Genomic DNA, 27604 nt, shown 5'->3' on the forward strand with positions numbered 1-27604 from the left:
AGTCTCCTCTTAACAGTTGTTGTAGAGATGTGTCTGCTGCTAGAGCTCTGTGTGGTATTCATCTGGTCCCTAATCTGAGCTGCTGTTAATTTGCGATTTCTGAGGCTGGTGACTCAGATGAACTTATCTTCAGCATCAGAGGTGACTCTTGGTCTTCCTTTCCTGGGGCGGTCCTCATGTGAGCCAGTTTCGTTGGAGCGCTTGATGGTTTTTGCGACTGCACTTGGGGACACATTCAAAGTTTTTGAAATTTTCTAGACTGACTGACCTTCATTTCTTAAAGTAATGATGGCCACTCGTTTGTCTTTACTTAGCTGATTGGTTCTCGCCATAATATGCATTCTAACAGTTGTCCAATAGGGCTGTCAGCTGTGCATCAACCTGACTTCTGCACAACACAACTGATGGTCCCAACCCCATCAATAAGGCAAGAAATTCCACTAAGTAACCCTGACAAGGCACAGCTATGAAGTGAAAACCATTTCAGGTGACTACCTCTTGATGCTCATCAAGAGAATGCCAAGGGTGTGCAAGGCAGTCATCAGAGCTAAGGGTGGCTACTTTGAAGAAACTAGAATATAAGAGATGTTTTCAGTTATTTCACACTTTTTTGTTAAGTACATAATTCCACATGTGTTCATTCATAGTTTTGATGCCTTCAGTGAGAATCTACAATGTAAATAGTCATGAAAATAAAGAAAATGCGAAGAATGAGAAGGTGTGTCCAAACTTTTGGCCTGTACTGTATATGAACTAGAATAAAAATGAGGACATGATAAAAATGTGAATGGTACACACACACACACACACACACACAATAAAGTTTTTCGAAATCAAAGCCTTAAAAAAATGGTAATTTACGACTGTTATGCTCAGCTGTCCATACAAATTCAAGTCACTCAAACGGATAGTATTTCACATAGACACACACACACACACACACACACACACACACACTCATTTTTATGACCAAACACTCAACTGTTTGTACAATTTTAGTTCATTAAAAATTATTCTTTCTCACTGACAGACAGACAGAAAGACACACACAAACACACACACACACGCACACACACACACACACACACACACACACACTAGGATTTTTCAAAATAAAAGCCTTATTAAAAATGGTAAAGTATGAGTTTTATGCTCAGCTGTTTGTACAATTTCAAGTCCCTCAAATGGATTCTGTCTGTCACACACATATATGCATACACACACAGTAGGCTTTTCAAAACAAAGCCTAGTTAAAAGGTGATGGTGGTTTCACACAAAGGCGCAGGTGTTCTGTAGGGATGAAAGGAGGATGGGTGCAGAAGAGAGGGGGCTGGTGTCGGGACGAAGAGGTGTGAGTGGAGTGGAGGTGTCGACGGTCACGGGAGGCGGTTCGCACAGGAGGCAGAACATATGGGAGGCAGAACGTGCAGTGCGAGGTCCCGCCCAATGCTGCTTGCAGCTTTAATTAGTTATAGTTACTAGTTACTTTCCCAAAAAAGTAATTGAATTAGTAACAGAATTACTCCCTCATAAATGTAATTAGTTACCAGGAAAAGTAACTATTGCCAGTTGCATAGAGTAGAACAGCAGACAGGTACTTCATACCATGACTGTGGTGAGGCTGGGGTACACCAGGGCCTGGCTGGGGTCCACCAGGGCCCTGCTTTTCCACCACATAAGTGCATATCTGCATTTATAGGAAGAAGATGCTCCTCCAGTTAATCCCACATCTCCTTTTTTCACTTGTTAATATCTCCTCCTCCCTGATACAGTGGTAACTGTCTTCAGTCCAGTCAGTCAGATTCTCACTGATAACTCCTCCACTAAGTTAGCTGCACATGTAGCTGCGTTCAAGTGAATGGGGTGTGCTGCGGACAACTCAAACTTGCACATGTCATTAGTCGTTTAGGTGAAGGCAGCGTGGACAACTCAGACTCATGGACACAGGTGAAGCATGAAGGCAGTGTGGGCAATTTGAATATAAGAACGGCTCGTAAACGAACGGCTTGCAATGAATCAGTTCTTATCGTTCACTGAAAAGAGCCGTTCAAAAGACTCAATTTGTCCCCGAACATCACACCTCTTGTACCTGGCTGAGCGAGCCAGGACAGATCACAGATCTACAGATATCAGTGCATAGTAATGCGCCACATTTCACTGCCGGTAACGGTGTTGTAACATTTCAAATAGTAATTCATTAGATTACCTGTGACTGGAAAATAATAATGGCGTTAGTAACGCCGCTATTTTTAATGCTGTTATTCCCAACACTGGTGTGGTGATTGGTAGGTGGCACTGAGCAGAGTCTGTAAGTAGTGGGTTGTCCATGTGCGCTCACAGGACTTGCTTCAGGTGCAGTGGTTGCAGCGTTTGTTAACCGTTTCTTTGTTTGGAGCATACCTGTTTGCCTGGGTGCCCGGGTTTGGCTTGTGCCATGGGTTTGGGACGTCTGGCTCAGGGTAAGTCGCTCATTGCTCCTCCTTGTAATTTGGGCCCAAGGCCGAAGCTGACCCAAATTACGCTTCACTTTAGATCCTGAGCTGCAGTGGGGACAGCCGCTGATCCCCTCCATCCAGCTCTCCCCCTCCTCTTGCTGCCCACAAACACGTGCCTTCTCCAGCAGTTAAGGTCCAAGATGGTTTTCTTTCAGTAGATTAGTCTATTCTTCATTATTGTTTTAACACAGGCACGAGAATTCCAGGTTCACGACCAGGACCGCCGCTCCCAGAAAGGACCCGTTGTTTTGTCCAGCTTTGTCCCACCTCGTTCAGCATATCTGCCTTCAATGGAGTCCAGCTCCACCGCTCGGTACCCGCTCCAAAACTGAAGACACAGGGAGCCCTGTCGACAGCTACTTTGGGCATCCGAGTGGTGCGTTTAGGTGCGCTCGGACAAAATCCTTCGAATACTCTCCACCTATACTTATGTGAAAATTGGACTATTAGCGCTGGTTTTACTTCTTTTGAGTAGAGTTGAGTCCTCATTTGGTGAGTTTGGTTCAGTTTTGCGTGCTTTATTTTTGCTTTATTGCTTGCTGTATTATTCTTTTTGCTGTGATTATTTTATTGTTTGCTTTGCATGTAATGCATATTTGCTGTGCATGGCTTATGTTTTGATTTACATATTGCCATTTATTTTGCATGTTTTGCTGTGTTTTGCATTCTGTTTTGCTTGAGTTGAAGCATGAATTGCATTCCTTTTCCTCTCGCCATTCCGGAAATTATCTCCTGTTTTAATGTTGATTAATGCTTGCTATTTATTTTACCTGCAGGCCTATAGTGTTTTAACAAATTGTGAAAACGAAAATAAACTTTAACTTTGTAATTTTGTTTAATTTGGTCTCACGTCTCGCTTTATGTCCACACCAAGCGTGGCCTTGTTTTCAATTGGTTTGGTCCTGGAGCCATCCCTCCAGGTGGCGTTGTCATGTTAGTGCCATCTAAACTTTAAGTCGAACACTAAAATCTACCCTCATGCCACATATAGTTGAACACCATCTTAATGCGATGTCAAATGATAGACACACATTCACATACTTCAGGAAATCAAACAGCAGCACTGGTATTTGGATAGAAACAGTCTGATGCCAGTATACTATTGCATTAATTTTATGTCCTTAGAAGTTGTTTTATTGATTTAAGCAATGAGTTAGTGTTCACCGACAATGTTTTTTATGCAACAACTTCTGAATTGTATTACTATGAAGAAAGTCCCTTCTACACTACTGCTTTCATTCATTGTTAACCACTTTAAGTTGTTTGAGATATAGTACTGTTATTGTCTCACAAAAAGATTTAAGATTTTATCAGGCGAAAATGTATTTGTATACATGTGTTATTAATTCTGCCATACAGCTTTACTTCAACATTTGCAGTCATGAAATGCTGTAATGAGATTTGCTGTCTGAGATGTGTTTAAGTCTGAGGCCGCATCACACTGACATGTATAAATGTCCTGTTTCCGCAATGAAATGAATGTTGAGATTGATCAGTTGTTTCAACAGATTACATTCACATCCGATCACATCCTTTAATGATAGCTCATTAAGAGTTGGATGGTCATTGAGTTTCTCTTCCAACACTGACATTGTTGACATCTTAAGTTCCACCTATTTTTGATTATGATTGGTTTTTGAGATAGAGGTGATGTTGATGAGTATTGTGCTCTTCTATAGGTTGCACAGTAGTCATCTCAGTCCATTGTGGGCACAGAAGAAAATAATGATGTTTTTGCGTTAAGGATGCCGAGTGCTGCAAACACACGTACATTGGATTTGTTTGGGAATTTGGCACTGCCAGCACCAAAAAACAATGCCTCATGTGGTCACAGATATGATATAACATGATCAAAATGTAATAAAAAAAAATGGATCTACAAGGTTTGAAACATTAAGCTCAAGTGAACACTTTACAGATTATGTGATATTAACCTCCTCAGCTTGTGTTGCAGCCTGACAAAGGACTAAGGTAAGTCCAGCTTTGTTTGCCTGATCATTCTCATGTATTTAATTCTCAGTGGGCTGAAGCTCTGCCAACAGTCACAGGAGCCAGCAGCTCTGGTCCAGGCCTACGCTTTTCCTCCACAAGGAAAAAAAAGACTATCAGTAACTCAGGAGAAAAACCAGGAACTTGATTTCTCCATCGTTTTGAATGTCTTATAAGCTCTGTCTGGCATCGATGTGATAAAAACTGAGCCATGTTTTTCTACAAAGTGCACTCTTTATTAAAATGATTTAATTGAGGATTAGAAGGAATACATTAGAGATGATTACACACTGTCATTGATTATTTGTATTTAACCACAAGATCTGTTTTAATTTGCCAATCACTGTTTGTATTTGTGTATGACTTACATTTGGACCCCCTCAAAGTAAAGTATAAATCCCATTCTGACATGAGAGTTTCTGAAAGTCATGTGTCTGTCATCAGATGGATTTAATCAGAATAATGAACACTCAGTATTTGTCACACCACAAATCGATGATCAGCCAAAGCAGTAATTACAGAATCAGCTCAAGTGGAAAAAAAAAAAGTTAAATTAAAGCAGTGTGATTAAAACATTAACTCAAGTTTCTGTCTATTTCCATACTGCATCATTTTTTTTTCCCTTTTCAGTGTGTTCAAACCTATGAATTCTTTTACTTGTAGTTTGAGTAGATATCACTGCAGAGATTTTAAATGGAGTTATTAACGTACGACCTGGAACAAAGACCACGCATCACATAATCTAATTTCCCATAACTTTCTATATAGGTGTACCTAACCCCTTTCTCCTCCCTTCTCAGTTCTCAAAATCCTCTCCTCACTCTCATTACAAGAACTATCAGAGTCCATCCTGAGACTTTCTCTGCAAAGTGTGCATCCATGTTATCCATCATCCATGCATCCCATCACCCTCAACTCTTCATCCCTCTGTTCTGAATCACTTAGAACTTGATATTCACTAAACCCTTCCTGATATAGCAAGGTGTTTGTTAGTGAATGAAATGAGTGAATGAAAATCCCCACTTCACCTAATTGAAGAACATGCACGTTATCATCCTAAAACTGTCAAACAAGCAAATGAACAAATCTAAACTAATGTAATGACTCAGAAAATACTAAGGAACCAAAGTCTTTCAGTGTTGCGGAGATATAAACTTGCATGTATTTCCATATGTATGGAAAAGTTCCAGTATTAACAGTCATGCATATGTGTGCACATGCATAATAGTATAATGAAGTACCCACGTACAAAATAGAAAACTTCAATCAAATCAAGCACAAGTACAGCATCTTTCATATAATTAGTGGCTTGTCAGATGTGATGTTTATTATTATTGTCTGCCTTGTTGTATGCCTACAGACAAAAAGGGTCAGATCTGACCGGCATGCATTATGCATTATGATTACACAAGTTTGCCTTTAGCCCATGAGTGCACAAGGAATGCTGGTGTTCAATTCCAGTTTTTTTTAATGTTGAATAATATAATATCAATAATTTGCAATTAGCAGTATAGAAAGGATGAGCACATGTACTACTTTAATTACATTAGATGAGATGGGATTTGCCTCAAGTTGTTGATTTGTCATCAGCTGGTGGTTAGAGCTGGAATGCATGTCATAAACATCAAGTGCGACTGCATGGTCAATGTCACGTTAATCTTCATGATTAGCAGCCTCTAGTATTGCCCATTCTTTCTGTCCCTTCATGTCTGTTTCTCACTATCTCATCATGTGTGGTGTCTTCTTGTGATGGCTTTTCTTCTTTCTTCCTCTGTCCTGCATGCCAGAGTCATTCTTGGATGACTGCCATTAGGGTCACTATGTAACTTGTTTGAAACTTGAAGACTGTACCAGAACAACTGTTTAGAGTGATTACTCGAGAACTGTCAACAGGGGGCCACCGAAAGTATATTTTTAGAAAGTAACTAACCAATCGCCAGACTCCAGTAGAAAAATAGTCAGACCAAAAACTATGTTTGAGATAATTGGAACTTTAAGTACTCTAGGAAGTAATTAGCATATTCTTTGAAGCAGTTTTGTGCATGGTAACTAACCACTGGGGTCTATCCAATCCAGATAGACACCAGTAGAAACTTACCTTATCTGGTTAGGAGCCAGAGGGAGGAAACTTTTGATATGATTAACCCTCCAGTATCCCGTCCACCAAGGCCTTTACTAAGCACCAAGTGTGCCTTTTTGGCACACTTGTGGAATAATGTAAAAAAAATAATAATAATAATAATAATAATAAAAAAAATCTTAGTTTGTTTTTAATTCTTTTACTCTTTTTTTCTATTTCATCAACTTGAGCCATAAATAAAAATACCAAGTACTCAATAATTGTCACATTTTTTAACCCTTTAAATGCTGTGTTTGTAATGTAAACAAACCATTTTTTAGATGCAAAAAACACAAGAAAGTTGTTTTTTTTTTTCAGTATACTACATAAAAAGTGGATCACATATTATTTTATTTTTGCAGTCTGGCATATGTCAAAGATTAACTCCAACATTGGTTAATCTGCATTATTATTTTTGGCACTAGGTCAAATGTTCAAAAATACTAGCATCTGTCACCAAGTGTGTGTAAAATGCACACCTATAAATCAAACTATTAAATATTATATATTGATTTATTTTTCTGCTCTAATTTGATTTTATTTTTGTTAATCAAAGTCAGCCCTAATCATACATATCAAATGGAAGGAATAGTGTGTTTTAGGCACACTTGGGAGACAGATGCTAGTCTTGTAATTTTCTTTTGTTTGCAATCTGCACATTTTAGTTAGTGGCCAGAATTTTAAAGATCATGCAAAAATGAAGAACTTTTGAATTCTAACCTTATTTAAATTGTGAAAAATAATATAAAGTTTTTTAACACTAAGTGCAAAGTGTACCTAAAAGGCGCACCTGGATACCGGAGGGTTAAAATAACATTCAAATTTTGGTAAGAAAGCAAAAAGGGGCATGGTCTATAGCTATTTACACCCCATACACGCCAACATGTTACAGTATAAAAATTATGTCTTGAGGGTAAAATTTCAGTTGTTCTGCAGAACTGCTTGGGCTGTATTCTGTGTTTTAATAAAGCTCTTTGTAAGTCAACATTGCTGACCTCCAAGTGCTTTTCTGACTCTACATGTTTCCTGAAGAAGACCTACATACTTAGACAAATTTGTAGAGACATAGACTTAGATACTGAAAGTAAAAAGTGTATAAGCTCAGCCACGACCAAAGATAGCCTCCAGCTGTCCACAGTGGAGCTCTGGGGCCTGAACTTCCACAACACATGCAAGTTAACTCCGATGGGAACCAAAGGAGTCCAGTTGAAGTGAGTGATTCACGCACTTTCATCATTACACAGGAATAGTTGTGAACAGTCTGTGACAACCTTTGCAGGGTTAAAGAACCAACTTAAAGGTTAATACTTAAAATTTAACTGTACAAATAATAGCAAGTCACACTGGTATTTTGTGCTCACATAAACACTGCTATTCTTGGTTTTCTTTCACATTCTTAAATATTTCTTTTTATAGGCAAGGCAAGGCAAGGCAGATATAGCACAATTCATACACAGGGCAATTCACAGTGCTTTAAAAAATGGAAAAGAGACAAGTTAAAAACACAACTACAATTAAAGCATAATCAATAAAACATAAATGATAATCACTTAAGATAAAGTAAAAGAGAAGAGTACAGATAGAACACTTTCAGCTGTTATATGCACAACTTAACAGAGCCATTTTCAACCTGGACTTAAACATTGTCAGAGTAGAGGCTTGTCTCACATCATCAGGAAGACCATTTCAGAGCTTAGCTGCATGAAACTGAAATGCAGCTTCTCTGTGTTTAGTCCTGACCCTGAGCACCAGCAAAAGACCTGAGGTTCTCAGGGTCCGAGATGGCTCATGTGGGACCAACATGTCAGGGATATACTTCGGGGCTAGACCATGAAAAGACTTATACATGAGCAGACCTGTTTTAAAGTCTATTTTCTGAGTGACAGGAAGCCAGTGCAGAGACCTGAGCACAGGACTCATATGGTCATACCTCCAAGGTCTAGTCAGGACCCGAGTAGCAGCATTCTGAATGTACTGCAGCTGTCTTACAGCTTCTTTAGGGTCCAGTGAGTAGCCTGTTACAATAACCTAACCTGCTAGGGATAAATGCATGGATAAGTAGAGACTTAGGGCCTGATTTACCAAGATCGCAAATAATGGGCGCAAATGTGCTTGCTCACGCTAAAATATGCACGTGCTATTGATTTGCGTGTCAGGGGTGATCAACTAAGATTGTCTGCGCAAGTGACAACAGGTGCAAAGGCTTGGAGACCGCCCTATTTAAATGAGGATTTTGCGGGCACAATGCATTTTGTGTGCATAATGGAGAATGTGGAGAACGAAGAAGGACTGTGTCTCAGGAAGCGCAAAATGAAATTCAAAGCTTCGGAACTGGAGGTGTTAGTGGAAGAGGCAAATAAACATTTAACCTAGTTGTAGCAGAGAAATCTAAACATAACCGGGAGGAACGTGATATGGGAGGAGATCTGTGCCAAAATAAATGCAATGGGTAAAGCAAGAAGAACTGCCGAGGAAGTCAAAAAGAGATGGCAAGATTTACGACGGAGAACAAAAGAAAAAGTAGCCTATAATAAAACAATGGCTAATAAGACTGGTGGTGGAGCCTGCAGAGGAGAACCCCCTGTCTACAATTGAGCAGCAAGTACAGCTTTCCTTCTTTGATGAGCAGATCACTGGACTGCAAGGATATGACACCCTTGAGCCAGAAACTGCAGACAAAGGTAGGTTTGGCACAAAAACGCATTTCTGTTATTTGACACATACAATCTGGTCAGTTTCCAAATAACAATGAATGTGCGTCGTGTGTCATACACAAAAGCGTGATTTCCTTATTTATAAAAATATTTTTGCTAATGAACTCTCAAGGAAAATTTATATCCCAGCAGTGGTGCAGTGTGTACGTTTAGTTTTACACAATTACAATTTTCCCCCAAATGCTGAAGCAGAGTCTAGAGGCGTAAACATGTGGTTTAAGAGTTTTGAATACATTTATTTTGTGCAAGTAAATAACATAATAAGGTAGCATTCTTGGTGCTTTTCTGATTTGAACTTGAAAAAGAACAATCTGTCTTTTTTGATTCATGGAGAATCATCAGAGGTTCGTCCATCCATATCACACTCAAGTCAGACCAAATCAGCACATCCCAGAAGGTGTCCAGCTGTTGAGGACATTGACACCGAGTTGCTGCAGGAACAGAAACGGCAGTCTGCAGCTCTTGAAGATGGGTTGCAACTCATTGTGCAGGACCTGAGGTCTGTGTCCTCTGCGACACGTGCACTCAGGAGGGACACTCAAGGCCATCATTACGCACTGCAGGCAGCTGGTCAGCACTGTATCTGGGCTCACAATGGCCATCAATGCCCTGACCAGAGGGATTGAAGATGCGGGGAAGGCAGTTGGGGTGTCAAGAAACCCCAATGGTCCCTCATTTGAAGAGCCGATAAACGGAAGGGAAAGTGCAAGAGGAAACAGCAGTTCAACTGGACGCACTCTGCGACAACGCAAAATAACAATGTAGTGATATATAGGGATGGGAATCGAGAACCAGTTCTTTTTTGAGAACCGGTTCCCAGTAGCTCGATTCCTTGGAATCGTTTGCCTGCCTGCTTAATGATTCTGCTTATCAATTCTGCCTTTGTTGTGTATGTGGGATGACGTCACACATACACTTCATTGTTTTGGTCAGAACGTAGCCAACATGGCGTTGAGGCAGAAATGGTCTAAAAGAATGACACCAGGTCCACTTACTTGGAACACTTGCAAAGCTTCCATGCCTTCAAAAGGGTGGAATCCCTCCAATATCCTCAAACATTTGTCCACAGCTTGTGAAACATTTACAGGAATGTCACGTATTTGATACTTGGCAGCGTGAACGCTGGGCTGGTTCCGGTTCCGGTGTGGGCAACAAATGTCGTAACTCAAATACAAATTTCAATTACAAGTTTCTGAAGGTAGGGGAAAGGAAATGAGGTGCACAACATCGGAAGACAAGCCAAGCCTTGTCGAACTGGTTCCATGTAGTAGAAATGCGGCAATAGAGGAATTAGTAAAGCGTCTTTAGTTTCACTTTCACTGCACCCCCCCTCCCCCAACAGGGCCGCTGTCATCTGTTATTATTTGTACAAACTGTATATGTTATATTTTCTGTGTAGAGATGGAAATATAAAAGACAGTTAATGCAAACACACCTGTTTGTACTCTTTTATTCCCTCACCCAATGAGAATCAATAAGAGAATCAATAAGGAATCGGATCGATAAGCAACATCGATAATGGAATCGAAATCATTAAATTCTTAATGATTCCCATCCCTAGTGATATATGTTCCATTTGAAAATGTATTTTTATTTGGAATGATTGGTTTTTCTTTATTTTGGTGGCTGTTTATGTTCAGTTTTAAGTTACTGCCTTGGTACTTCCTCAGGTAGAAGTGGGCCACAATAAATGTCTGATCAAGGTGTTTTTGCTGTGTTTATTTATGGTTTGAAAAATAAAACAAAAATGCGTACAACTCAAATGACTCTCAAGAAATGACTTTCAATTAGATTGGCACGTGTATGCATTCCTGCACCATTAGGCTGTCCCACATGTGGCAAGTCCTCATTCTCCTCCACGTCCATGGCATTGTGCTCCATCCCGTGGTGTTTTGCAATGTGTAAAATGCAGTAGACGACCATGATCTGAGCCACCTTTTCTGGGCTGTAGAGAAGGGCTCCTCCAGTGCGATCCAAACAGCGGAACTGGCTTTTTAGGACATCGAAGGTGTGCTCCACAGCATTCCGTGTTTGGATGTTCGCCGCACTGTAGCGATGTTCACCTGGTGTGGTCAGGTTGAGAACAGGAGTCAACAGGTATGGGTGAAGGGGGTGTGCACTGTCACCTTAAAAACAGAATTATGTCATTAATGAGCAAAATGTTTTTTTCGTTGTTGTTTTTTTCCAAAGCAAAATTATGTAATTGAATTGCCCAAAATCCAGCCATCTCCATATTCACCATCTCTCAACTTTGAAAAAAGAACACTGTTTCTCAAAATGAAAGAGTCATGCACTGACCCTGGATATTTTGCCACAACGTTAGTAATGACCCCATGTGAATCGCACACATTCTGAACATTTAAAGAGTGCGTGTGTTTACGATTCCTGTAAACATGCTCACGGTCAGAGGGGGGGACAAGTTGCACATGAGTGCAGTCTATGGCTCCTATCACTCTTGGGAACCCAGCAACTGCATAAAAGCCATGTTTTGTGGCATTTTATGCATCCCGAGTGCGTGGGAATTGTATGTGCCTGCCCATCCTGTGTGACATGGCATTTAGGACTTGAGACACTACGCAGCAAAAACTGCTCTGGGATATGCCAGCACAAATGGCAACAGTGCGCTGAAATGATCCAGATGCAAGGAAATGTAACATTGCAAGGAGTTTTGTCATAGAAGGTATTGCATGACTCCTCCTTGTGACTGGCCTCAAATTATCTCCTAGTTCATCTGGAAGTTCTAAAATGGCATTGCTGGGTAGGCGATAACTCCCAGTTATTTTTCTTCCGTCATTCCAAAAATATTGATGTGCGCCCAAAAGATTAGTTCTCTGCATTGTCTTTGGTTGTGTCTATGCCTCCTCCTTGCCACAACAACTGCAGACATTTTTGTGCGAAGCTGTGCCAGTTAAAACCTGCCTTTCAGACGTGCTAAATATAGACGCAAAATCAGCCACCGCAATCAGTTTCAAGTTTGGTAAATCACATTATGCATGCTAAATAAATATTTGCATCTGCTCCTCCCAATAATTTTGCACGTTCTGACAGAAACGCCCAAATTACATATTCATCAAGGCAAACGCGCCAAATGGGTTGCGCGAGCTATTTTGCCCATTTGAGGGGCGCAAACCTTGGTGCACCCTGTTTGTAAATCAGCTTCAGTATGGTTTTGCGTGCTCAGTCAAGTTTGCGCACGTTTTTACACGCGTAAACCATTAGTAAATCAGGCCCTTAGAGACTTTAGAGACTTAGAGAACTAAGTCTGGTTTACACAGTAAACATTTGATTCTAGCAATGTTTTTGAGATGGTAAAAAGCTGATGATGTTATTGATTTGATGTAGCTCTTAAAGTTTAGGTCTGAATCCACTGTTACTCCTAGATTTCTAACCTGATTCTTAGCTTTTAAAATAAGAGATTCAAGGTGACTGCTGACACTTTCTCTTGGTATTTGTGGGCCAAAGACATGACTTCACTCTTGTCTGAATTTAGTTGGAGAAAGTTGTTTTGCATCCACACAGTGATCTGTTGGAGGCAGTCACAGAGTGAGTCCATGGGCTTATATTCACCTGCTGTCAGCAAGATGTAAATCTGAGTGTCGTCTGCATAGTTATGATAGGACATGTTATTTCTGTGTATTGACTGGCAAAGGGGCAACATATAAATATTGAACAAGAGGGGTCCCAGGATGGACTCCTGCAGGACCCCACAGGTCACTGCCATTTGGTCTGACATACAGTTTCCAATTTAAAGAAAGTACTTCCTGTCCTCAAGATAGGACGTGAACCATTTCAGGGCAGGATCAGAGATGCTTACCCAGTCCTCTAAACTCTGTAACAAGATCACATGATCGACTGTGTCAAACAAAAGCACTCAGCTCCAGCAGAACTAAGACTGAGACTTTAGGTTTGTCATTGTTCAGATGGATGTCATTTGTCACCTTGATAAGAGCAATCTCAGTGCTGTGATGGGGCCTGAAACCTGGTTGGAAATGTATAGCGATTTTTTTTTATTTTTCAGAAGTGTGACTAAATGCCAAATGCAGTTTATTAACAATTACTTTGAACAAACTAAAATTTCATTTCAGACCATATTCAAACACTTTTCCCCTAATAATCATGCTGTTAACCGACATAATATAGTCAGCAATTTACCAGCTGATACAAAAATGCTGTGTTATTGCAAAAAATTCAATGTCTACATTGTTTTTTTCATTACTAGAGCTACATTAATGGATCCATACTGTGACCTGATTTGAAATCAAGTACATTTAGTTCAGAGCTTCAATGTCACATGAGGGGAATTTGGTCACTGGGCAGATTTCCAAAAAAGTATAATCCTCTCACAACAATTGTTATCATGTAGGTGTTAAGTTCGATAATTAGTATATACTGACAATCTTCAAAGGGTTAAAACCCAGCCATAACGCTGGCCCTTATACCCAGAGAGATCCACTTAGTGTCTTAGACATTCTGCTAAGGATCTAACGCTCATTTAATCCCTTTGTTTCAGTGTCAGAATTAGACCTATAATATCACTCACTGTTTGGCAAACACTGTGTCCTCGAGGTGAGCGCTGCACCTCTGTGTGGAGGTAAACAAACAATGAAACACAAAAAATGAATGCCAACAGAAAAACTAAAGTGTCAAAGACCTACAGAGGGCACTTTGTACAGTAAGCATCGATATGTGAACACATATGTGGAACTACACAAAAACCCTGCAGGTTCATGTAACTTTGCTGCGTACAGTTGTGACAGCATAAGAATGGAAAATACACAATTCCAAAGTCAGAATGAGAACCTGAACTGACTACATCATTTTCATTGTACTTTTTAATGGTTGCTGTGCTAACTATATTGACAGAGACTGTCAGGATCTGTGCCTGTGTGACTCTCAGCTCCTCCCTCTTGGTCATGGTCTGTGCCTGTGTGACCCTCAGCTCCTCCTTATCATCATCATCTGACTCACCTGCTGGCTCTGCGTGGCTGCAGCCAATTACCTCTTGCCTATTTAAGGATTAGGTTTGCAGCCATGCAGCGCTGGTTCATTCCTTGGCCAGTTCGTACTGTAATGATGCAAGTACGGACCCTGAACCCAAGTGCAGAACTCGGAGGCAGATATAAAAGTTCACAGAGTTTATTAATCACAGGTTGTACAGATAGGTAAATAATGAGGATTAATAACAAGATCTTGAGGACAGTGGCCAGGGAGATCCTCTTAGGATCCGTCCTCCGGTCTAAGGACGCGAACCCTCGGTATGGCTCAGCGTTTTGAGTCGGCTAGGAAAAGCAGAGGGAGGTCAGGGATGGAAACAGGTCATGCACAGGTAAGCAATCAGCCAGGCAACAGGACATAAGGGAATGACAAAGCTCACGTACCAGAAGTCAGGCGAAGAAGTCAAAAACTAGGAAGGCAGATGGAGGCAGACAAAACCGACAGGGAGCAGGCAAACAGGCAAAAAAACGAGATGGCAAAACGGGTCAGAAAACAGACAGGATCAGAAACGCTGGTAAGTATCTTCGAGAGAATACGAACTCTGGCGACTGACCTGGGGAAAAGACAGGACTTAAATACAGAAAAGGGAGGGAAGACAACGAGACACAGGTGGCACAAATCAGGGCGGAGTCAGGTAATCAGGGAAAAGGTGAACACGATCAAGGAAGGGAAGTGAAGACGACAGACAAGACACATGAGGGAAAATTAACAAAATAAAACAGGAAGTGACAGACAAACATGAAAGACAGACAAAACCAGACTAACGTCTGGTGGCAGGCTTGACAGAGACAAAGATTCAGTGTGGCATCGATTACGCCACGCAGTGCTTATGCAACATCACAAGAAATGTCTCAATAATTATTTTAATTCAGAGCTCAACCACTGCATAGTCTTCATATCCCAAAGATTCTCAGTGGATTTCAGGTCTGTGCTATGTGCCAATCCATGAGTGGAAAATAGTGTGTCATGGTCATGGAACCACCCTTTCACAAATTTAGCCTGATGAATCCTGGTGTTGTCATCTTGGAATATGAAATCTTGTGCCATCAGCAAAGAAAATATCAACTGATGTTCAGACCTGATCATTCAGTATACAAGACCATTTTGTGGACACATAACGTAACTGAACCTGACAAACTGAAGCAACCATAGATCATAACACTCCCCCCACAGGCTTGTAATGTAAGCACTAGGCATGATGGGTAATCACTTCATCTGCCTCTCATCATCACTCTGGAACAGCATCAATCTGGAATCATCAGACCACATGATGTTTTCCACTGAAAACATCTTTATGCCCTGTACAAAGTGATGGTTATTTAAGAAATGAGAAGCTACTCACTGTAAATAACTTGTTGCAGCTGAAACATTAATGAATGAATCAATCAAATTTTATTTATATAGTGCCAAATCACACCAAAAGTTATCTCATGACAGTTTTCATATTGAGCCAGTTGAACCCATACTCTCAAGCCAATTTACAGAAACCCAACAGAATCCTCCAGGAGCAACACATTGGTGACAGTGGTGAGGAAAACTTACCTTTAACAGGCAGAAATCTCAAGCAAACCCAGACTCCTGGAGGATGGGGCATCTGCCTTGACCAGTTGGGGTTAAAGAGAGGGTAAAGGAAGAGAAAAGAGAGATGAGAGAGAGAGACTGGGGGAGAGGGGAGAAGGGGAAGTAGGGTGAGACACATGGATGCAATTGATGCACAGCAAACTGAACTATAACTGTCAAAAAGTAGATCGGCCAATGTTAGTATAATCACCAATGACCAGAACAAATGTCCATGTTAACAAAACTACTACAAGTACAAGTATTAACAGTGGATGTACTACTGCTACAACAGATAGTACAAATAATAGAAACCTCTACCATCTATGCAACTATATAATAAACACAATCACAACTATATGGATAAGTGAGTGATGGCTATGAAGGCAGGAGAAAGGCAGGACTACAGCAGGGATTAAAGCAAAAATTTTTCATCTGACTGAAAATTTTCTTCTGGTCAAAATCATTGGCCACTATTAAAAATGATGCAATACAATACTACTATAGCGTACAAGTTTATATAGTCAAATTTGGCAATACTGTAAAACACACTGAATGGGAGAGTGTACAGATGTAGAAGATTAGTAACATGGATAGAAAAAAATGTCATGAGTGGTATTGGTGGGGGGTCTGGGGGTCCTCCCCCAGAAAATTTTGAAAGCTTCAGGTCAATTTTGGTGCTCTCTGGTTAATTTTAAAGGGGTATGAAACCTTTGAAGCAAGTGAAAATAACTAGAAGAAAACTTACTGCAAAAAATGAGTGAAAAACTTTTTATTTAACAATTTAGGAACTCCTCAAAACATAACTCCAACAGCACATGAATTTTGGGGAAAATGTCTGTGTAAATGTAACCCTAACCAACTAATCTTCACGCTTCTCAGATTGATGGCGGATCAGGACTTTTTACCATTGGAACCATACAGAATTTTCTTGTGGCAAACTACCGCACATGCACGCACCAGGCTGCTTTCATTTTTTTCCACCATGATCTAAGTGGAGTTCCATCGTCTCCCTTATCATCAAGCCATGCCCACCTCCATCTATTTTTCACGCAATCTCTCAATAGTTACCACTTCAGCACCTCCTCTACAAACGTGTCCATGATGTCGTATATGCTAGCCAAAATAATCTGTACGTCGTCAAACCTGCGTCCACAACCCCCTCCCACCAATATCATGTTCTCTTTTGATTGGAAGAAATTACGTCAACTGAAATTACGTCAACTGAAACAGAAATTATATTCCGTTACAGATACTCTCTGAGGGTATTTAAAAAACAGTGGCTTTGCAAATATCAAGGGTGTTACTCATTCATTCAATTTTATCTTCATACTGTACCACACAGATAGAAATAAGATGCTAAACGGGTCAAAATAAAGCACTTATGCAGTCGGGCGCGTAACCACGTAAGGCCGCGGCGCGCACAGCCGCACGCACGGGAAGGGCACAGACACACAAACACACACACTAGTCATATACCGGCAAGAGGAGATAAGCTATTAACCCAAACATGAAGGTCCATGTAGATCAGTTCTGTCTTCTTACCTTTTCGCTGTGGTTCTTTCATAATGAAAGCTACTTGTTAGCACTAAACTAAAGTTAGCGTCTGGAGGCTGAACTTCGGTAAAGCTGAACTTGTCCATGTGTTTCTTAGGCACATAATGAGCAGCATTTCCTTCCAAAGATAAATAGTCATCAATCTCTCCTCCCAACATAAAAATAAAGAAGTCATCTTATTATCATCACTGTTAAACCTATCAGCCCCCTGTGTGTGACGTGCCTGTGTTAAACACCTGCAGATTCAGGACAGCAGACCCAGGACAGGATCGCGGTGCCGACTGGACTCCGCGAAACACGTGGAGAAGTTACTTCAATATGACTTTTTTCCCCCCTCAATTTTTCCATTTGACAGAAATCCGTCGTGGTGACGGAAAACTTTAATCCCTGGACTACAGCAGCAGGTCCAGAGTTGATCTATGGAAAACCTGTGATGATCCTGGGAAAACCTGAGAGGCAATAAATCACAGAAGAAGTCAAGTCAGTAACATGTATCTTTTAAATGAATGTGGTTTTATATGCCCTGCATGTACTTTAAAGGTATGTGTTTGCATTTTCTAAGTCAGTTCGGCCTTCCTCATTTGTGCGTATGCATTATCTGAGGCAGTTCTAAATGTGTTCACAGTGTAAGAACAAATTTGGGCAAGAAAATATTGATGAATCCCAGATTTGTGCATCAAATGATCGTACGTAGAGTTTAAGCACAGATTTGAGTGTACGCACATTTCTGACTGAGGCCCTTTGAATCCACATTTTTGCGCAGATTTTGGCTTTTAATGGCTGTGGTCCTACACTTTTGATCAGCTACTGAACAGTCTATTTCAGTTTAACTGTTTTCAGTAAATTGCTTACTCCAATTTTTTTTGGACTACTTAGAACCTTCTTAAGATCCAACAGTACAAAATGTAAACTCAAGCAATTTTTTAACTATATACTGTATGTATGTGTATATATATATATATATATATATATATATATATATATATGTATGTGTGTATATATATATATATATATATATATATATATATATATATATATATATGTGTGTGTATGTATATATATATATATATATATATATATATATATATATACACACACACACACACACACCAAATGTTCATATTAAAACACTTTATAAAAACAATCAGAACAGCAATTTGTACAAAATGTACTCGGCAAATATTATCAATATAAGTAAAAGAAATATACATAAATAAATGTGCAAAAATATTATTGCATGTAATTATGATTATTATTATGTGGCTTTTAACTGCACATATTTAAGTTTTTAGGGGCTAAAAACACCCGCAAATGTTTTTGTTTTAGAGATGGAACCAGACTTTGGCATATTCAACCCTGTATACATTTTTTTTCCCAGGACACAGTATCACACACAACCACACACACACACACACATATAAATGCGAACATTTACATGCAGACAGCTCCACACATGCATAAACAGAAAGCGCCAAGCTACAGTGGGTTTTCTGAATTTCATCTTCTCACATCATAAATTTCTCTCCGTGCAGAAGTTTAAAGAGCTGCTCCTATAAAAGTCTATGATTCATGAGAGGGGTCAAGTAAATCCCACAGAGCCGAGCCAGGTAGCCTGTAAAACTTCAATACACATTCTCATTTTCTTTTCACACTTCAGACCTCTTCAAACGCAGTCTAACTTTCTAATGCTTCTTCCATCCCCTTTTCTTTCGTTATTGTTGGTCACATTGTTTCCTTTTACTATATCCAATAGCACAAAAAATGGCCACTCTCTCTTTTATTGCCAGACAATAAGGAAATGAAAGACAAAATCCATTTTGTTGAGTGCTTTACGGTGTAAAGCCACAATACAGCTTACTTAACTCATGAATTATAGTGCATAAAATTAAAAAAAGAAAGATTTGGTAGGAATTGCTGCTCAATTACTAATCAATTGTCATGAATATTTAACTCAGTACATGTTCAATAGCGCTTGCGTTACAAACACTTTTCACCCATAATTGAATTGCTCAAATAAAAACAAAAAAAACAAAACAAAACAAAACAGCAAGACCTTCTTGAATTCATTGCAAGGATCCATTAATACTCATTGGAGTCACAATCCAACTCCCCTATGTTTTCAGGTATACATACTTGATTAAATTAGAAAAATATCAGATTAACCGTCCTTCAGATCAGACATGGTATTAATATTCAATGAAAACTGTAAAAGTAAAAGTGAAAACATTCATAAAAATCCACCTACAGAGGATAATTGGAAACAATTAATTGCTGTCAAAGCTAAAATAAATATTATGATATCAGACGAGATCATACAAAAAATGAACTATATCACAAAAAAAAGGAATATGATTGTGGGAACAAACCAGGTAAATTACTAGCCTCATCAATAAAGAAGGAGGAGGCCCGAAAGACTATCAAAGCATACATCTTTGGGAAAAATAAAATAACCTACACCCTAAAAGAGATCAACCAAGCTTATTTTGAATTGCTATAATAATCTTTACATATCACAAGGGGGATACTCACAGGAAGAACTGGATGATTACCTCAGTAAAACTAAGTTGCCCAAAGTCTCTGCTCAGGACCAACACTTCTTAAATTCACCATTTACAGAAGCAGAAATATTAGCCACAATTATGTCAGTGCAGTTAAATAAAAGCCCAGGACCATACAGTTTCTCAGTGGAATTCTATAAAGAATTTTGACCTGAGATAAATCCTATCTTTATAGCCAGGGTCGGACTGAGACTCATTTTCAGCCCTGGAGTTTCATACCTCAGACCGGCCCACTTTAGATCACGACCAATTATTATTAAAATCATGTAATTATAACCTTACATGTTATCTTCATTTCTGACTAGTGGTTCAGGGTTCTGTTGCTGAGCTGCTCCCTCAGTCATCAGTCCCTGAGTAGACTCTGCTCTCCCTTTCACACTTCCTCCAGTTTCCCTGGACTCACCAGCACCTGTATCACAATAAAAAAAAATAATATCTACAGACATTTTGACTCACTTAACCAATTAAGATATTTACATTGGCAAAATATGCTGGCTTATTTAATATTACTTTATGCTATTGCCTTTCAATTGTGGGCTTTGTATATTTACTGTCTCACTTTTAATGATAAAAAATAAAATAGGTCAGGACTATCGTTTGGGTATAGAAAGTGGTTTTACTGGAACTAATGCTTGCCTGTTCACACAATCTGTAACAACAGCTCACCTTTTCCTTGCATACTGACAGGAGCAATCCCCTCATCACTACTGGCTCCGGGCTGTGCTTCTGACACTAAATCACATTTTAAAAATGGTCATAATTCTCAGCACAAATCTTCTATTTTGCAAAGCCTTCGTGTCAGTTTCATTAATGTAGTGCTGAATCATCTATCATCTCAGAGCACCTTTCATATTGAACAGGCCTACACCATATTCTTCATAGTAGCCTATTTATTCTAATAATATTCACTCTATGAACAATCCTACCTGCCCACTCTGGACTTGTAGGCTCATGGCTGGTGCCTGGTGCTGGATCTTCTTTCTGACTCTGAGGAGCTACAAGACAAAGTTTCCAAGTTATGTGGTGTCACATCATACTATTATTTAAATTGCATAACGTTATGTTACACACCACAATGCCACACAATTCACTGACTCGATAATTAACTAGCTTGAAAGGTGGTTTACCTATTACATCGTCCTCATTAGTTGTTTCCAACCGGGAGGTCGTTTTTGTGAAAAAGTTGCTGATTTTGGCACATTTGGCTGTGTTTGCTTCAAGAGCTTTCCTCCTTTTAATTCTTGCCTTCTCTGCTCCACCCTTGCTCTTTCTATTATCCATGTTTCAAACAGCAAACACAGCTGACCATCAACATAACCTACAGAGCAGAGATCGTATATGCTACACAGCTACAGTACAGAGCTACTACCCGTATGCAAGGACATATTACGTCAGGTCACAGTGCGTCTGCAAAAAAGAGGAATAAAAAAAAACAGCTTGCTTAGTAGAGGGGGTGGTGGCCCAGGAACAGCGGTTGCAGATTACATGATCAACCCAGTGCTATGACTGACCCCCCCCCCCAAAAAAATTATTAAATATATATTAAATATGCGGCCTAAATATTACACTAGGCCACCGGGAATTGTCCCGGTCCTCCCGACTAGCCAGTCCGGGCCTGTTTATAGCAATGGTGAATAACTTTTGAAAGAAACAACTCCTCCCTCAGACAATGAACTTGACTTACATTAGTGTTCTACATAAAGGAGGTAAAGACCCCTGCAGTGCTCATCATACAGGCCTATAAGTCTCCTGGACCATGACTATAAGATTATTACTAAACTTTTAGCAAGAAGGCTGAAGTCAGTCCCCCCCTAAATTGATCAACCCAGATCAGTCAGGTTTCATACAGGGGAGATATGCAGCTGACAACAAAAGGAGAACCTGAATGTTAATAAACTGCTTTAACAACCAGGGGAATCCTTCTCTCTTGTTATCTTTAGATGCAAAGACAGCTTTTGATAGGGTTGAGTGGAGCTTTTTTTTTTCTGTTTTGCGCAAATTTTAAACAGGTGATAATTTTATCGACTGGATTAAAATAATTTATAATACCCCTACAGCTGCAGTTATAACAAATGGCTATTGCTCAGACTTTTTCTCTTTAACTAGAGGGACTAGGCAGGGGTGCCCTTTGATTGAACCAATGGCCGCATGTGTAAGGAACAGCATCAACATCCAGGGTTTGAAGTGTGATACCTATGAACACAAAATTTCCTTATATGCTGACGACACTTTTATATATTGCTGATCCTGAGAATTCCATATCCCATCTGCTAAACACAATTAAAGAATTTGGAACCTACTCAGGATACAAGATAAATTTTAGTAAGTCTAATGCTCTTTTTTTACACATGACACCAACTGAAAAAAACGCTTACATCCTACGGCTTTAATTGTACACCAAAAGGCTTCAAATATTATGGTAGTAGTAGTACATTCTTGGTGGCTAACCGTATTGCTAAAGCTAAGAAGCCATTCACTATTGGTGAAGAATTAATCCTTCCTGCCACTAAAGACATTTGCCGTGAACTTCTAGAAGAGGCTGTGGTTAAAAAGATAGCTCAGGTACCTCTATCGGCTAGCACCGTTAATCGGCACATTGGGGAAATAGCAGAGGACATTGAGACACAATTGCTGGAGAGGATTAGTACATCACTGTGGTACACACTCCAGGTTAACGAGTCTACAGATATTGACAACAAAGCAATACTTCTTGTTTATGTGTGATATGTTTATCAGGAGGATGTGCATGAGGATATGTTATGTGCACTATCATTGCTAACCAGAACCACAGCCGCAGAACTATTCAAGTCGCTGGATGATAATATATCAGGAAAACTGAAATGGTCATTTTGTGTCGGCATATGCACAGACGGAGCTGCTGCCATGACCAGACAGCTGTCTGGTTTAACTGCTCGAATTAAGGAAGTTGCACCTGAATGTGAGTCTACGCATTGTGTCATTCACAGGGAAATGCTGGCTTGCAGAAAAATGCCACCGGAACTAAAAAGTGTTTTGGATGATGTAGTTAAAGTTATTAACCACATCAAAGCACATGCCCTTAGTTCACGCCTTTTTGAGCAGCTTTGTGAGGAGATGAATGCAGAGCACAGACACCGTCTTTTATACACAGAAATAAGATGGTTATCCCGAGGGAGATTGCTGGCCAGAGTGTTTGAATTACAAGAGCCGCTGCAGAGGTTTCTCTCAGAAAATAAGTCACCGCTGGCTGCACATTTCAGTGATGAGGAATGGGTCGCAAAACTCGCTAACTTGTGTGACATATTCAACTTGCTTAATGAACTCAATCTGTCACTTCAGGGTAAAATGACAACTGTCTTCAAGTTGGCAGATAAAGTAACTGAATTTAAAGCCAAACTGGATTTATGGGGACAGCACGTGAACAGAGGTATATTTGACATGTTTCAAACATTAGCGGGGATTTTGGAAGAGACTGAGCCGAAGCCTTCATTCTCCCAGCTGATGCACAATCACTTGTCTTTGCTTTTTAAAGAGTTCAAACGCTACTTCCCAACCACAAAAGACCTATGAACTGCCAAGGAATGGATCCGCGACCCATTTGCCAACAAACCAGGGGAATCCAGTGTGTCTATGCAAGAAGAAGATCAACTGCTGGAGATCACAAATGACGGTGGCCTTAAAAGTATGTTTCAGACAACAACTCTGCCAGTGTCCTGGATTAAAGTCATGTCAGAATACCCTGAGATCGCCACAACAGCACTGAAAACCCTGATTCCATTTTCAACAACCTATCTGTGTGAAGCAGGGTTTTCTGCAGTGACAGCAACCAAAACCAAATTACGGAATAAACTGGACATAAGCGACACACTTCGGGTCTCATTGTCTCCCATTACCCCTAGATGGGACTGTCTCGTTGCAGAGAAACAAGCTCAGGGCTCCCACTGATTTAGCGTTATGGTGAGTTGATTTTGTCATTCACTTTATTCTTGTTTTTGTGGTGCATCTTATGTTGAAGGCATGTTTAACCTTTACCATTATGACCAGAGAGTGTGGGCCTTAGAGGCCATTCCTCATGTTATGATGTTGGTGTGGTGTTATGAGGACGCTGCTAATAAAGCTGCATACACAGTGGATTCACGTTTATTATTATATTCAGAAAATACCAATTTTTATGCCGGTCATATCATTTTATTTTGTTGTATTTATCCACAACACCTTTAAGACCGGTCCGTGAAAATATTGTCTGACATTAAACCCGTCTGTGGCACAGAAAAGGTTGGTGACCACTGATCTATACCATAAAACCACAGCAACACACACTTGCTGGTGGATGACTTGACCCTTTTTCTCTTCAGCTGATGTACAGGGGTTGGACAAAATAATGGAAACACCTTCACCTCAAGATGATAATGCCCCAATCCATACAGCTAGAATTGTTAAAGAATGGCATGCGGAACATTCTAATGAAGTTGAGCATCTCGTATGGCCGGCACAGTCCCCAGACCTCAACATTATTGAGCATTTATGGTCAGTTTTAGAGATTCAAGTAAGACGTCGATTTCCACCGCCATCGTCTCTAAAAGAGTTGGAGGGTATTCTAACTGAAGAATGGCTTAAAATTCCTTTGGAAACAATTCACAAGTTGTATGAATCAATACCTCGGAGAATTGAGTCTGTAGTTGCCGCAAAAGGCGGACCTACACCATATTAAATTATATTTTGTTGATTTTTTAAGGTGTTTCCATTATTTTGTCCAACCCCTGTAGTCATGGTACTTTGGCAAACGATCTCTCTTCCACTGATATCTGCATGGTGCTCTATGGTGCAATGTGCTCTGATGCCAGTATTCAACATCACTCTCTGGCAAAATGGCTTCAACCAATACCTACTTTTTGAGCAGTTCATCCAATCCAAAGTCCAGCATCCTAGCCTGTCTACCGACCCATTCAGCCCCATAGTCCACGGGAGGGTTTTGGGTGGGATGATTTTATGCATTTATCCAATGACCACCATGCTTCCCTGCAGTGAAAAAAAAAAACAGCTTGGTGCTGCCTCATAGACAACCCATTGTCGCTTGACGTCAATGGGGAATTCAACAGTGTAGGCTATTGATATGACAATGGGGGAATTTGCAAACGATAAACAGCTGACAAGAACAACATAGCCATAAAATTAAGTGCATGCTTGCGTTAGGGGAAGTTCAACTTCCCTTGCTGTCTCACAGCAATTGCCTCTGCTTTAAAATTACATCAGTTAATTAAGTGCAATGTAGGTGTTGTCGCAGATGAATGTAATTTTTAAGAGATGAGGTTTCAATGTTACATACTGTACATTAGTCACCTATACGTGCCTTTATGATCATGTTTTAGACTGATGTACTTTCATTATGTTGGGACTCAGCATTATTAAAGATACTATGAATGGAGTGGGTTGTAGTTAGTGACCAAATGTATTATGTCTGCTAATTGTTCAGGGAATTGCAACCTGCCCCCATTTTAAGGCAAGGCAAAGCAAAATTGCATATGTAAGATATTTAATACAGCAAATTCAGTGTACTTTACATACATAAGAGGAACATCCAGAAGGAAACAAACAAGTGCTTCAACAATGATAGATCAAATATTCAAACATAATTAGACAAGAGTACAGAGTAGATAAAAATCATAGCAGAAGAGAATAAAGCAATTAAAAATATATATATATTGAAATAATTTAAGCAATGTACATTCCTAGAGACTTAAATTGCAATAAGACTCATGATGTGATAAGGATATAATGTTATGACTTCCTTCATCAGTATGTGGAAAGAAAGATTTTTAAACCTGGATTAAAATATTTCTACATTTTAGCTCAACTGACCAGTTTTTGTTTTTTTGTTTTTTTTGCAGAATAACAGCTACAGCTGCTTCTACATGTTTACTTTGGACTCTGGCCTTGCCTGGTTGATTTATAAGTAATTAAACATTAAAAGGTTTGTGTGTCTTATATAACATACAAAAGCATGTTCTTAAAGTTTTGCGTCTGAGCACAACATAGTCTTGTCTGGCATTTGCATCTAATGTTTCAGGTGTTTATTTGTGTTTCAGTGACTGGTTAGTCCATTATGATATGTTTGAAACATGTTTGACTAATGTCTGACTCAAAATAATGTTATGTGTCATTGAATCTACTTGCTGAAGGAAAGAAGAAGGTTTACTTTTATTGAGTTCACTTATCAGTTAACCCTTAAAACCCTAAGTCTAAAATGGTCCGCCTGGACTTTTTTTTTTTTTTTTCTTATTTTGACTGACTAAAAGGTTAGAAAATATGTTGTTAGTGAGTTCATTTACCCATCTTTCCAGAGCACTTTGTTTTTCCAAATCTTTCAAAATTTAGCAATCATTTACAGATTACTGCATGTTATATTACTGCTAAAATGGCTTCTTCTTCAGCTTCTAGTACAGATAGGAGTGAAATTACCATAATGACCCAATAAAGCCTATAAAGCATAACGTCTCAGGTTTCAGGAACCAGTGGAATTTTTCTAATTGCACAAACAGTGAAATAGCTGAAGTCATCCAAACTGCATATGCATAGGGTGTGCCGCACGATGACACGTCCAGTTTTAAAGTGTTAAATTTCTTTTGTCTTGATAAAAGTATGAAAGAAAAATGACTTGGACTTTTAAGGGGATAGCTTTTTTTCGGCACTTTGTAAGTTCTACTGCATTACATTCATTTGATGACTTTTAAGTGAAAAATAATTGTTTCTGTAATGGATAAATCTATAGACTGAAAAACTTTTAAAAAAAAATTGATGAGACTGAGAAACTATGTATGATTTTCCAGTGAAATGTTGAAGTTTACTCATTCAAAATGTTGTTAATGATGATTTGTTGTTATTCTTAATCCTTTGATGTGAATGTGAATTTTAGTTTTATCCCCTTTATAGTGTTTACTGTCAGTGAAATGGATATGACTGTATTATAATTTGCTTCTATTTTTTGATGACAACAGATGAACGTTATATTTCTGTGTTTAAAAAACTTGCTTGCTTCCAGTTGCCCCTTTTATTTCTGTTTCGATATAAATATGTATTGTTTGGCCTCTTTTTTTTTTTTTTAAACAACCCTTGAGTAGTGGACATCTTTGTTTGCACCCAGGAAATCTGCTGTTCCCTGTCTAAAGTCTTGTTTATCTAAAACAGTGTTAGTCTTTGCCCAGAGCATTCCCAGTGTTGAGAAGCATAAGTCTTTGTACTGAGGATGCCAGGTGCCCATGGCCCAAAGCAGCGCATGTCTTGAGTTGTATACATTTTTGGTCTCCATCCAACACCCAGAACAGTGTAAGCTTTTACCTAGGTGATCTGTGCCAATTCATTGTCAGTCCTGATCAGTGTAAGTCTTTGACTGGTTTTCTGGCCCAGACGATTGTTAGTGTTGAGCAGTCTAAAACTTTGCCTCCAGGACCCATGTTGTTCCCATCCCAAAACATTGTCAGTCTTGGGTGGTATAAATCTTTGTTAGCCCAGAGAACAGCCTAAATCATTGACTGTCTTGACTAGTGTAAACTTTTGTCCAGTGGTCTGGCCCAAAGCAGTGAGTCCTGTGCAGAGTCATCTGTGTTTGCACCAGGGTGGCTGTTGTGCCTGGACAAAAGACTA

At 39.5% G+C, this 27604-nt stretch overlaps 1 long non-coding RNA gene across 1 annotated transcript; it reads right to left on the reverse strand.

The window, feature by feature from the left end:
• Window positions 1-16622: 16622 nt before the first annotated feature.
• LOC115429414 (uncharacterized) lies at window positions 16623-24258 on the reverse strand. The gene is made up of 3 exons (XR_003936779.1): window positions 23659-24258; window positions 16941-16942; window positions 16623-16637 (listed from the first exon to the last, which is right to left on the reverse strand). It is a non-coding gene; the product is annotated as an uncharacterized LOC115429414 (long non-coding RNA).
• Window positions 24259-27604: the final 3346 nt, after the last annotated feature.

The sequence above is a fragment of the Sphaeramia orbicularis genome, chromosome 12, assembly GCF_902148855.1.
Source record: "Sphaeramia orbicularis chromosome 12, fSphaOr1.1, whole genome shotgun sequence".
In the NCBI taxonomy this organism is placed as follows: domain Eukaryota; kingdom Metazoa; phylum Chordata; class Actinopteri; order Kurtiformes; family Apogonidae; genus Sphaeramia; species Sphaeramia orbicularis.